General features: G+C 36.4%; 1 long non-coding RNA gene across 1 annotated transcript in view; it reads right to left on the bottom strand.

The window, feature by feature from the left end:
- Positions 1 to 1,157: 1,157 nt before the first annotated feature.
- LOC128417333 (uncharacterized) overlaps positions 1,158 to 14,397 on the bottom strand; it is a 34,405-nt gene continuing 21,165 nt past the window's right edge. The window contains exon 2 of the long non-coding RNA XR_008331437.1: positions 1,158 to 1,373. This is a non-coding gene — a long non-coding RNA (uncharacterized LOC128417333). The remainder of the gene's footprint in view (positions 1,374 to 14,397) is intronic.

Raw genomic sequence — 14,397 nt, 5'->3', positions numbered from 1 at the left:
CTTATTGTACAGATGCTGATCCACATGACCAACTCTTCCATTGCTCTCCAAAAGCTTCTGGTCCTTTGGAACTGGTAGTGTAAGTCCAGGTTAAGCCCTTTTACTCAAGAGGAGAGCATGCAAAAATAATTGTGTGTATTAGGAGCCTGGCTGATCTTACACTTCTTTTTCTGTTTCCTTGCTTAAAAGTGTTTTTGTTACAACTTGTTTTGCTACCTTCTGTTAGGTTGATAGGGCACAGGGGTGGAGAAGTAATCTGATTCCTCAGGCATGGACAAACAGTTCAATTAGCATATTCTCTACTTTTCTCTCTCTCTCCCCTTTGCTTTAAAGTACTCTCCATTCTACTAGTCTAAGATTAGCTGGTACTTGTAATACCATCTTTTTAAAAGAAGGTTATTATTGTTTGGAACACCAAGAACTTTCCTTTCACTGTTTCGAATATCTGTAAAATGTCTGATTTCTAGTAAAGATAAAGTGTTGTCTCACTTGCTCTGCTGCTTGTACAATCAAGATAGTTACATTACTATGCCACATTACTGATTCATTTATCTTCCTGAATCTGACCCATAACAGAAAGTTCAAGCAACATAAAGCTAATTCCATCAAGTTCCTTTTTTAAAAAAAAAAGAAGTCTTTATTACCATAACCTATGTGGTTTCCTTCCACTTTAGAATGGTACAATTTTATGTTCTAGTTTGTATTATGTTCCCACAATGAACTGCCCTATCATAATCTGAGTGAATGCACAAGCAAAGAGAGTCATTTAAAGCAATGCCAGTAGTGTTCTGCAGCCAGAGAAGGTATCATTACACTTTCCTAGTCTCCCATTATCTAAGTGATGGAGATATATAGATATATATACCTGTAGGTCAAAGCTAGTGAAAGCTTTTTTTCTTTTATTAATCAAATGTGTCCTGCCTTTCTGCACCTAGTCTCTAAGATGGCTAAAAGTGTGGTCCTCTACATGTCTACTCAGAAGTAAATTCTATTGAGTTCAGTGGTGCTAGTTGTGAGGAAATGTGCAATGTCCTTATGAGCAAATGGCTATGAGGAAGCTCACAAGCAGATCATGGCAGCATAAAACAAAAAGTAGGACATGGAATTATATTAGCTTGGTATTACAAGAAGCACACATTATCAAATCAACTAACAAAAAGTTTTAGATAACAGCAGTTCTTCTTTATTTCACATTTGTTTCAGTGCCTGATATCTCCTCATGGTTTTCCATTACAATTTCTTTTAGTAGTTTTGCAGCTGGGGGCTGGGAGTTGTTGCAATACGTCCCAAAATGTTTCCAAGCTGCTGTCAATAAGACTTCTCCATATTTGAGCTGTGGACATTTTTCTGGCCACTCCATGCTTCTCTAATACCTGTATAGAGAAAAGAAAAACACAGTGCAGTTACAAACCAATGCACAAGTAACAGGAGAAACATCAGTTCAGAAGCAATCTTCAGATGTTGTTTTGGTAGCGTAAAGAGAGAAAAATTCACATTTTTTTCCTAAACATACTGCTCCAAAGTGGTCTCACAGATATATTTCATTGGTGTCACAAAAAACAAGGTATTGCCATCTGTTGCTTCGTTTAGTTGCATTAATCAGGTGACCCTCTTTATGTCACACTGTTGGCCATTGATATTTTTACTTCATACTAAACTGTCCTGAATAGGGGAAGCCCTAAAAGTAATAATAATCTGATTTACTAATGTAGCATCCATTTGTTTTTTCTGTATTTAAAAAAACCACGAGGTTTAATAAAAGAACAACTAAGATGAATTGAATTTAAGATAAATGCAAGAGATAATGTCTTCACACTCTCCTGAATACATAGAAGGGACATGGGTGCATAGAACATAACAAGGTCTGGAGTTGGATCTTTGTCTCTGTTTACATCTCTGCAGTTCTGCCTGTTGAGGAAACCCAATGAGCAGTTTAAAAAGTAGCTTCCTACTTCCAATATGAGAAAGTCAAAGTAAAATGAAGCTCTGGCTGCATGCAGTTCTCCCTTGTGTTTGAATGTTCTGTCTCAGAATCCCAGACATAGACTGTAAACATGAATTACCTGATGTGCTATACACATCAATCATATACCTCATTGTAGCTACTGTGATACCAAAGGCTATGCATTGCTTCCGCACCCAACTTTTAAAGGCCTTAAAACCCTATATTACTGTCCTTTCCAAACTATTTAGTTGGCATAAGTTACACAGACCTGGGAGAAGGTGTTGTGCTGTGAATCCATTCCCTCAGTCATCAGCGGTAGGCAATGTGTGCTCTTCCAGATGCTGTTAAACTCCAACTCCCATCAGTCCCAGCCAGCACAGCTAATGGTCAGGAATGGTGAGAATTGTAGTCTAGCAACATCTGAACAGCTCCATGTTTGCTACTCAGGCTGTCAAACATGGCTATGATGCTCTTGGATGCACTAATGACAATAGATGCCAGAACCTCTATAAGCATAAATATTTACCTGTTATGCTCACGGTGTGAATGTTTATCTAGTGGGTCTCTGTACTAAGCTTTTGCAAGGATGTTATTGAAAATGGAAATTCATATTTATATTTTAATTTATGAACACTGGAACCTGCATTTGTTAGTGAGAAAGATTAAGGCTGCAGTCCCATGCATGCTTGCCATGAGTTCCTAAGTAAGTGGAACTCAATGAAACTAACTTTTGAGAATACATGTATAGGATTACAGTCAACATTTCCATATTTTTACTGAAGGACAATGAAAAATTTCTAAGTGAAATTCATGGTTTTCAGTTTTACTAATAATGTTCTAATAAACTTTAAGGTGGAGTACAAATATTTTCAATAAACGAATACAGTTTGCTTTCTCTGTTCTCGTTCTGCCTTACTGCTAAAAGCTCTGTCCTGCTGCTCCTCTTTCCCAGTGACTTTTCCCTCCAAATCAAGCAACACTTCTTATGGAGATGTCACCATAATGACTGTTAATGGCATTGACATCATTGGGGCAGAATTTTGGGGGCAGAGGTCCGGGGCCTCACTCAGCAAAATCAGCAAGAGGAACGGCAAACGTAGCAGGGATGGCTTACATCATTTGGAAGTAAGCAAAGTAATGCACATTTATTTTGTTTTACTTAAAACATATCTATACCACCTTCATCAAAGATTCCAGGGTAGTTCACACAAAATAAACACATCACCAGCATCCACAGCAAACCTGGCAATGACTATAAAGTTCCACAGTAGCTCAGAGCAGAACTTTCATTGGGTCTGACTGTGATCTGTGGCCCACCATTTTTGTTGAACTACAACGGATGCCCATGATCTGTACTTTCCAGAAATAATTAAATACATCTTTGTTTCGATGAGCCTTTCCAGGTGGATGAAAAGGTGTCTACCTTAGGTAATTCCTTTTGTATTGTTTTTCATCCCGTTTCACTGTTTTTATTATATGTTTGCAAATTGCCTGGACACACATGTAAAAAGTGACTGACTGATTAATTGTTCAGTCTGTGGACTAGAAAATAAATGGTTACTATTAGTAATGGATAAGATAAGGAGAATAAGGAAGATCAAACTAAATTAAAATAAGGGAAGATTTGCTGAATAAATGATTAGAAATTGGAATACAGAAAAGGGAGGCATGAGGAAGTCAGAGAAGCAAGGTATAAGAAAATAAGATCTGAAATGGTACTTGTTTTTTGTCTTTGTTTGTTTGTTTGTTGTGTTTATTGTATTGTATTGTTATGTCTCTGTTGTTACAAAAAAATTCTTTAATAACAAATTATATTATAAAAAAAAAAATTGTTCAGTCTGGAGTCTAAAGTTAACTAACTTCCACCACTGCCTGCTGGTCCTATGTGCCAAAAGAACCTTGGGCAAGGAAGTTTATGCTGTTTATGGGCTTTTGCCCAATGCTGCTGGATGAAGTAGAGAATGGGATAAAGACTGTAGAAGAACAATGGACTGGGATGTCCCTAAGCAAGTGCTGAGGAGCTAGGATACAGGGAGCCGTATGCTTAGCAAAGAATCAGATCAGGCTATTAATTGGAATGATGATTCTCCTGATGGTTTTGTTCCAGAAAGAGAGTGGCCTTCTTAGAGTATGGGGGCATGGCAGACTTCTAACATTAAAGTTGTTCTCTTGAAAAATAATATGTAGTTCTTGTTAGCAAATCACTCCTCCGAGGCTGCATATTGTGATTGGCCGTAAATCCCAACAGTTCTAAGCAATCCAGGATTTTTGTTTAGTGCTTCAGATATGATTTTTTTTATTAAAATTGGGGCACACTCCTGAAGGTGTTTGTGTAAAACCAGTTCATCTTATTGGTTTGTCTGTTTGTCTGTCTGTTTGTCTGTCTGTCTGTCTGTCTGTCTGTCTGTCTGTTTGTTTGTTTGTTGTCTTATACCACCCTTCCTCCATGGAGCTCAGGGTAGCTTGTATGGTTCTTTCTTCCAACACATTTTAGTCTCTCAAAACCCTTGTGAGGCTGGTTAGGCTGAGAGAGGATGACTGGCTCAATGTTACCCAGCAAAATTCCCAACTGAGAAGCGGTAGAACCAAGAGACAAAGACTCTAAGCACTACACTACACTGTCTCTCTCACTTACCGGTAGGTTTCATGTTGTATTTAGGTTCAGGTGCTAGACAGTTTTACAATAAATGATCCTTGCCCCTTTGGGGGCTTTTGTTTTTGAGTTTGTTTCATTGTAACTGTCCTTTTGCTGGCCTGTGCAAGACGGGTGCAATGTTCTGACAGAATCACAATCTCATGCTCTGTGTTTGTGTGCTAAGCAACAACACAACTTTCATTTTAGTTTGTTAAATATTCAGTCATCAATTGGGTTGATTCTGGTTTCATTTCCCACCCCCCACATTTGTTTTATGTGCCTGCAGTTTCAGAGGCTTGAGTCAGGTGGCTCCTAACTTACCACCAAACCAGAGAAATTATTTACATTTTTTTTTGTCATTTAAACATTAGTACCATTTGAACTGGGGAAAACGCAAAATCATCCCAAAGAGAAGTATTACTACAACAGAAGATACCAGCTGTTTTAAAAGACTGTGATTTGGCTTAGAGAATGTGAAGGACTGATGTTGAGATTAATTGCTTGTTGGCTTGCTAGAAAAGTCATGCTAATGATAGTTGCTTATCGCTAACAACCACCAATTATTTATTAGAGTTATATTAAAAAAACAGCTGATGGCACCTATAGTGCGTGAAGCATTCTCCAAACCTCTGGAATGACGCTCTTTGCCATGCCCTGTCAAGCTTATAATTTAGGAAAGACCCATGTGAGTTTCTTGCCATAACATATGCAGATGACTATCACTTAAAAAAAAGATCTCTGTAACTCATAAATAAAGTAGATGAAAACCCTGCAATACAGGAAGATAGAAGAGCAAATTCACCATATATTTATAATGTCAAACCATTATTTTCAAAAGGGAAAACACACAAGATGTGTGTCTTCCATGGGGCTTACTTCCTAAGTATATTGCCCACTAAGGGAATTATTCTGTGCATACTTGGGAAGTAAGCCCCATTGAGCTCCGTGCACTTACCTTTGAGTAAATATGTTTGGGATTGGGCTGGACAGTATACAATCTTAAATCTCACCTATTCCACAGTTGTTGTTATACCTATATAGGATTACTCTGGAATAAACTGTGATAGGATCATAGTTGTGCAGCATAGCCTACTAGTTATGTAAAATTAGAGGTCCTGATTTCAGAAGCAATTGCTAAACACATTTACTTGGAAGTAACTCAAATCAATTTTAGTTGAACATAACATTCTAGTAAATAAATATGATCTGCAGCTACAATTCTTGGCATAGTTTATGAGAAGTAAAGACCCACTGGATTCAGAAGTAACACTATAATCCTTACTTAGAGGGAAGACCCATTAAACTCAGTCAGACTTATTTTTGAGTAAACATGGATGGTTACGTGCTGTTACTTCTAAATAAACACATTTAGGATGAAATAGGGCTGCACATCTGATTTAATCCAAGTACTCTACCTCATCTGGTTTTTGAATTACAGTCTGATGATTTTTCTCAGCAACCAATTGTCCCTTTTGTCGCTTAACAATTTGTATCGCCTTGAGTTAGACTAAGTATCGATATACAGACACATAGAAACCTCAGCAGGGTATCTGTAAAACATTTTAATCACAAATCTATGAAAATAAAACAGAGTATAACAGGTGCTGACATTAAAATACCTGGTATCATCTGATGCTAATTAGATACCTGAAAGCATAACTTTCTTGAGTGACATTTTTTGCTTTGCTGTTACCTGCCATGTGCCCTAACGAAATATACCTTCTATAATTTGTAGTTTACAATTGCAAATTCTAAAAACAATATGCCATCCTGATGACATATATAGGCATACTTCTAAAGGTCCTTTGAGTATCACCATTCCTATGTCCCATTATAAAAGAATACAGCTGCCTTTTAAGAGCACTGTACTCCATCAACATTGCAGATAGCAAACTAGCCAAAATGTCTTCAGAATACCACCACATCAGCCTTCCTAAGTTCCTAAGTCTCATCAAACTAATATCTCTATCTAGGTGTGTGCTGCCTATACATCACCTTTGCATGCTGCACCTGTGATAAACTTGTGATAGCTGCTGTTGCTGGCACAACAATACCAGTACACTGGAAAGCACTCTGATTGTTTCATTGCACTGACTTACCACAACCCTAAATTCTTTCTGCAGTAGTTTAAAGGATTGTATCATTTGGCCAGTTATGTGTAAAGGGAGAATAAAGATTGGCCTTGCTTGAGACAGATGTAAAAAATTTAGTTTCGCATCCTCCCAAAACTTGTCAGGAGTTATCCTTCAGCTGCATGTCTTGCAACATTCCTGGGGAGAGTTAGGTGTAACAGTTCTACTTAAGCTAGGATGAATGCGTGTGTGTTTTTACCAGATATTTAGGGACTTTAGCAGATAGCATACAAACTAAAAGTCTTCAAGGGGAATGAAAGAACTTCAGCATGAAGTTCTTGCATGCATATTGTGCAAAAGCATCAATAAGTTCTTGCCCATGGTAGTTGCACAGAATCTTTTCAGTGGGTCCGGTATGGGAACACTGTGCAGCAGATTGCATCCAAGGTTATTTAATCTTTCTTTTGTTAGCCTGTACTGGAAGAATATACGATAAAGCGTCAGTGAGTCTGATCAAAGGAGAAAGTACCTAAACGGAATTTTTACTGTGAATGCAGTAAACATTTATCTCCAACATTATTCAAACTGCAGAATTTGTTCACTGGAAAATGCATTAAAAATAGGACTGCACAATGCAAACCTAGTGATGAAGGGGGAATTTAGAAAATTGTATAAAAAAATAATAATCACAGCTGCATATGCAACACTGGCATTCCTAGAATGTTTTAGAATATACATATATATATTTCTCCACCCATCAAACACTTAATAAAATATGGGTGCTCTAGGCAATTTGCAAACTATAGCTCCATCTAGATATATGTCAGTGTAAATCAAAAATCTTCCATTCAGTTTTTCTAAACAAGTATGCCATAATCTTTCCTACCCTTGTTTCCGTCAAACGCTCATAAATCTATTGCATTGCACTGTTTTCACAGAATGAAGTAAAAAATCACAAATATTCTAAATATATGGTAAAATACACATCCAGCAAGACTATCATCCTAGGAGAAGTGGGTAATTTTCTTCACCTGAGGTATATATTTCATTGTAACAAAACTTTAATAGACATCAACTAATCATGTTTAAAGTCTAGCTCTTTATTATTGCCCTTTACCCATAAACTGCTCTTTTTGCTGACCTTAATATAGATGGTGAAAATAGCCACCCTTCCACATAAATGGTTATCTATATGGTCCCCCCCTCCCCTGGATATTTAAGGTAGGACTAGTTGGACAAGACATAAGTAGCATTTTGTCAGTTTTAAGGTTCCACCCATTAATTTCTTTTGATCCAAGCCATCTAGCACTTTTTATATAATACCTATAAATGGGTAACCCTAAGATATAGGGCTTTGGGTCTTTCCAAATATTCCTGTAGATTCTCTTCGAGTTTTAATCTGTTCAAAGCTGTGCCCATATAAAGAATTTTGAATATGAGGAATCACTTCTCTTGGATGTATAGTTTATAGTTTTGTATTTATTGAATGCATTTGTGGGCTCCCTTAGGATGTGAAATGTATGGAAATATATGTGCATTACTAAAGAAAGGCCTAAATTTATTCTTTCTTCACATCATGCTCTTCTTTTCAGTAGAGGTTTTTAATTCAACACAGAACTAGAATGAGATGGAGCCAATTTCCTGGTCTATATGTGTGACAAATGCTAAAAGTAGCACAAGATTAACAAATTAGTTGAAGGGTAGGTCTTAAAAAAATGTTTAACTTTGTCTTACAAATAAAGATACAGGCTTTATTTAAAATGAAGCCTTCTTTACAGATGTGCAGGAAGAAAGGATCTTTTACTTCCCAGTAATTTAAGAAGAAATGTTGGTATACGTGGACAAGAAAGAGAGGGGGGAAAAACCTTCAGTAACCTGAACAAAATTGTATTTGTGAAAGATTATAAAGGTTTTATGGCTTTTTAGTGCAAATACTGTTTTCTCTTGAATGCTTTTAGGTTTAGTGTTTGATGTTTCATTCCATTTTTAGTGGTATTCATAATAAAAATAATTACTGTTTTCAGAACACATATTGTACATCTTACAAAAATAGGAGCTGTTGAGATACTGTGTTTTTTATTCATGCAGCCTCCCTGTATAGGACAGGTTAACCTGGAATGAAAGTAAGTAAGTGTGTGTGTGTGTGTGTTGTCAAGGGGGGGTTGGGGAGAGATCATGCACGTACACAAGCATACACAGACAGAGTACAGGCACATGTGTCTTTATAAAAAGGCTTAATGGTGGCTCAAAATAAAAGGTATGGAACTTGACCTTTCTAGCTGACACAGTAATCACCTACTTGATGTAATCCAGATCTAACACCAAATAATAAAACCATATGTGACAACAGAATGATTCACATTATAAAATTATTTGTTTGTAAATAGCTATGCTTAACCATCATCATATATGCATGACTTAATTTTCTCTGTACATGGATGTGTTTCACAAATCCTGATTTTAAGTAGCTATTAACTTAGATTGGAGAGCTTTTTATGTCTGTGGTTCGGGATTACCTCATCCATTCTGCTTTTAGAAGCGTGTCATAGCCCACCTGTTTTGCTTTTGCCTAAATTACATCAAAATAATAGCATTCTTTACTGCGTACATTCCTACTTTCTGTATCCTAACATGATATCCATGTTTAAAATTCAAGTGCAGCCTTATTCAGGTTGTAAGTCTCAGTCATCCAATCTCCCCTTCACATATCTGTTCATGTTGACAGACTATGTCATAATACATCAACAGAAAGATCAGCACAGAAGAACAAAAATTCATCACCTGACAGCAAGAGGAAAACTGATTTCCACTATTAAATTAGTAGAAATATACCATTACTTCAGTACCAACGAGGAGACCAGGGTTAAAAGAATTCATGGTGTTATGATTCTGCAGGAGAATCCATTTTGTCTGTTTGAAATAATATTTACATGAAAAAACGGTAAGGGCCAAGAGCCAAGGATCAACACTGAAAGGTATAGAGTCAACTTCTGCCTTGTGTCTACCAAGTTTGAAAACGTTCATTTCCCCAAAAGAAAGTTAACTGCGGACTTTTATTTCACAAAACAGTTTTCTGGGATTCTTTGTTTTATTAGTTCAAGACTCAGATCTTGAGATGCTTTGACTTTGGCAACTGGTTCATAGCTTAGGCAGAGTCTAAACATATATATACACACACACAAAAGCTCCATCCTGCTTCCTTATTGGTGGAGATAGAATTTTTAATATACTATCCTGAGCCTTGGTGTTTCGGCAGGAATTTAACAATACCTGGAATAAATAATGTCTTTTGCAGCCTGGGGCAACAGCTGCCACTTATGCATTAATTCTGCCCCTGTTTGAACACTCTCCAACATATGCACTTCTCTTTTGTCTGTTATCCTAGAGTTGTGTTATTCCCAAATATTGACATCATCTACTTTTATCAGCACTAACTGCTCTGAAGCTTCCTAGTCTCATGCTCAGCTCTATTTCTCTCTATTGATTATCTTCCTCACTCCAGCAGGTACCGAGCCGGAGATGCTGTCCTGAGAAACAGCTTCCAATGACTTTATACGCACAATTTACACGGAATTGTTTAAAGAAGATATTAGCCTCAATACAAATCAGTGAACCTCGTTTAGTCAATACTGCACAATTCAGCTGTTGGCACCCTGTCACATGTTAGTCTTTAAAGTCAACTACCATACCCAATCTGCACATTAGCCATAGTATTTAGTTTCATATTAAAATGAGGTGAGGTTTTGTTTTGGGGTTTTTTACTCGACTTTTGGTTTAAATCTCCTCGGTGCTCTTTTTACATCACCTTGCTGAGCCATATGATAGTAATATAATTTTAAGTATAAAAACCTGAGATTAAATGCTTGATTTTTGACAGTGTCCTTAAATATAATAAATTCAAAGGGAAATACTGTTAGGTTAAAATGGAGTGTTTTTCATTAAGTCCAATCAAATGGTAGACAACAAAGGATCTTTTATTTGAGAATATGAAGTGAAAATGAAAACCAGAAAACCTTTACTAAGAAAAGGTCCGGCTAAATTATGTTGTAAGGAGCTCTCCAGAGTGAGCCTTGTTGTTTCACTAAGAGTGAATTAAACTAAGATGCATTATAGAGGGAATACTATACCAAGCGGCAAATCTTAGTGTTTCATGAAAATGAAAATAAGGCCCAGATTCATTCAGCACAGACAAAATGTAAAGGTTATATATGAAAATAAATACTGCAGCATCAAATCTGATCTATTATAAGGACAAGGGTTGCAGATGAACATATTTCCTTTTGTGTCCCAAAGCAATCTATATTATTTTAAGTGTGGGTTTGTTTCCAGCTTATCCTCCCCTCTATTTTTTATCAAAATAGTATTGCAATAATAATGGTATTTGTCAGAATACTACCACCACAGTTCATATAGAAATAATTGCCCCTTATGCAATCAAATTAAATATTGTTATAATATGTGTAACATTTTGAAAAAAGCGATGCTACATTTAATAGCTTACTTTCACTGAATTGTACACTATTCTGAACAGCAGTGAAAAAGTGCTACTATTATAGTTTTGAAATGCAAATGCATCTTATGATCATTATTTATAGAGGGATTCTACACATATCCTGTTCCATGTAATATTTCTAAAAGGGAAAAAAACCCACCAATGTGCACAAGATGTCAAAATCACAAGTGTGATCTATTTTCAAGGAAGGATGGGGAGTTTGGGAATCTGCAGAACAAAGAAAATAAACTCTTTTTGAGGATACTTGCAAGCTGTGTCTTAAATATTGATTTTAAATGTGTTCCAGCAATCCCTTTTTGGCAGAGTTAAGTTATGAATGTAACAAATTCCAGGGGTGGGGAAGCGGTGGAATACCTGGCAAAGGTGTTTGGCTGTTTAAATAATATGCATTTTATAAGAGTCCTTTTTCCCTCTAAAGAGCTCAGCGAAGGACTCCAGTTAGCAGAGATATGTGGAAAGATGACCAGCCTAGCCTCCCTTATGGACACACACACACAGAGAGAGAGAGAGAGAGAGAGAGAGAGAGAGAGAGAGAGAGAGCTTCCTGAGACTCAGAGAATAGCCTTTTCCTCTAAGATTCAACCGACAACAATTCACATATGAAAAGGGGGAAATATGCAGGCAGGACTGAAATAACTACATTCTGAAGCAGCAAAAAGGCAGGTGTGATATAGGAATTTATTGTGCTTGTGGCTGCTGCTGCTGCTGCTGTGTATGTGTAAGCTACTTCACAGGGCTGAAGTCTATTTTCCATGAATCTAAAATATGTAAGTGTAAATATACAACTGGATGCAAAAAATTTGCCCGATGCTACTTGGTCCATTCATGTAGGTAGCTTTCCTTATTTTTAATTTTAATTATTTCTATTATATTCTTCTACTGCTTAATCTATATGCCTCTATCTGTATATTAAATATTTCTTCAATTGCAGTTTCATTTTCAATTCTTAATATCAATTTAAAAAATAAAATACAGAGTCTATAGAATGGTAAAATACAGCTATACTGCAATCCTATGCATTCCTACTCAGAAGTAAGTCCTACTGAGTTCAGTGGGACTTACACCTAGGCAGGTGGGTATAGGATTGCAGCCTTAAAGTAATTTTGCACTGTGCTACTATAATAGTAGCAAAAGAAACACAAAGAGCACAATCCAATCATAATTAATTTTAATCTCCATTGCTTTCAACTAAAGAGTTCAGCACAAGCTGTGAATGTTTCCTATTGAAACCAATGGTACTTAACACTGCTTAATATGGCTGGAGCATACCCATAAGCCAATTATATATTGTATGTTTGATGTGCCCTATGAGAACACATATTTAAAACTATAAATGGGCATGAAGTACTGTATTGCTTTTTTAAAATTATATATCAGCAGATGCTGGCTTTTTACAAGTAAGGGACAATACATAACCTTTACCTTTATATAAGGTTTAACTTTTTCTGTAATGATTAAAAATGTCTATCAATATTATCATGCTTATTTTTACCATAAGATGATTTAATGCAAAAAAATATTGTTAGCTATATGCATTTGCTTCTCAATAAAAGCAACATCAAGTTATGGTGTACTGTACTTAAACTCTGTCTATGTGGGACTACTCAAAAAGGGAAGGAACTGGGTTTTGAAACTGTTTCATACTATTGGGAGGGATTTCTTTTTTAAAAGAAAACTATATATATCTTTTCTTTATTGGGGGGGAACCATATTACCTCCATAAAATGGAATGTTTTCTTAGGACTAATGCTTCACATCAAGTTGCTAGGTTGTTGCTTTTTTTACATTTACCATTGCCGTTGGATAAATTAAAAACAAGTTTACCCAATTTTCTTGTTTTAACATTAGGTTTCTAATATATATTTGAAGAAAGAAAATTGCCTAAATTGCAGGAGATTTTCACCAGCAGATCCTGCATTATCAAGATACCATCATTGGTGTTGTTTATTAGCAGAATGCTGTTAGCCTTCTTAGCTTACTGGGTTGTTTTTTGTTAATGCTTACAAATTTAATCTCAGATATGTGTATCTATGATTTAGACAGGTGTCAGTCAGCATTAGTGTGTCAATTTTTCACAAGAAAATAGAAAAGAAAGTCTAAACCTCTCCCATTAATGTAGCCAAGTTCCAAAAAACCATATTATTAAATACCATTTATATCCTTAAGGTAAGAATCCACTGAGAAAAACATCACACTGTTTATGATATATCTAAAGCCAAATTAGGTATAAAGCAGTCTAAATAGTTTCCTGCTTTCCTTAATCAGTCTCCATAGGTGTTCATACAGTGAAGTGAATAGGGTGAAGCTATTAAAGGAACTGTAATTGCCTTCCTGAAGTAATAATATATCTGGTACAAATGTCAATATAACCCTCAAGAATTCACGGGTTCTGTGCCAATTGGAATGACTCAGTTTTACAGCACAATCTCCAACTTGTTTACTTGGAAGCAAGTTTCCTTGATTTCAGTAGCACTTACTTCCAAGTAAGCATGGTTAGGATTGTATCCTTAGGATATTATGCTAGCCCATGGTTACACATAGTACAGCACATTATTGTGTTTATACTAATACGTACATGCATACAGAAAGAGGACAGAGGAACAAATGCTAAATGAAAGGATTTGATACAGTCATTTCCATCCCAGAGAAAATATACGAACCATTCAGTTCGGTGCATGTTTCCATGCAGTCTCACTGTGTGGTCAGTGGGACTTACTCCCAAGTAAGTATGTACAGGATTTCAGTCAAAATTAGTAAGTTGGAATTCAGTGGTACCTCGGTTTAAGAACAGTCTGGTTTAAGAACGATTTTGTTTATAAACTCCGCAAAACTAGAAATAGTGTCCCGGTTTGAAAACTTCACCTCGATCTAAGAACAGAGTTCGAATGATGGAAGGGCACTGGCGGTGGGAGGCCTCATTAGGGAAAGCACGCCTCAGTTTAAAAACAGTTTCAGTTTAAGAATGGACTTCCGGAACGGATTAAGTTCGTAAACTGAGGTTATTGCAGTATTCCATTTTGGATTTGCAAGAACGAATGCTTGAGAGCTTCATAATAGTCTTTACTCTAGATACTAGGATATATTATCTCATTGATTTTGGATCTGTAAGTGAAAGGAGATGGTATTTTTTTCCTGTTATACAGGGGAAATCCCAATGCTCTCCTGCCCATGAGCTTTGAAGCTAATGTAGGTAGACCTACTTAAAGATACACTTGCTGCGGCAGTTAATGTA

Source organism: Podarcis raffonei, chromosome 7, assembly GCF_027172205.1.
Source record: "Podarcis raffonei isolate rPodRaf1 chromosome 7, rPodRaf1.pri, whole genome shotgun sequence".
NCBI classification, from domain to species: domain Eukaryota; kingdom Metazoa; phylum Chordata; class Lepidosauria; order Squamata; family Lacertidae; genus Podarcis; species Podarcis raffonei.
Note: the sequence above shows the minus strand (reverse complement) of the source record. Positions and strands in the feature narration are given on the sequence as shown.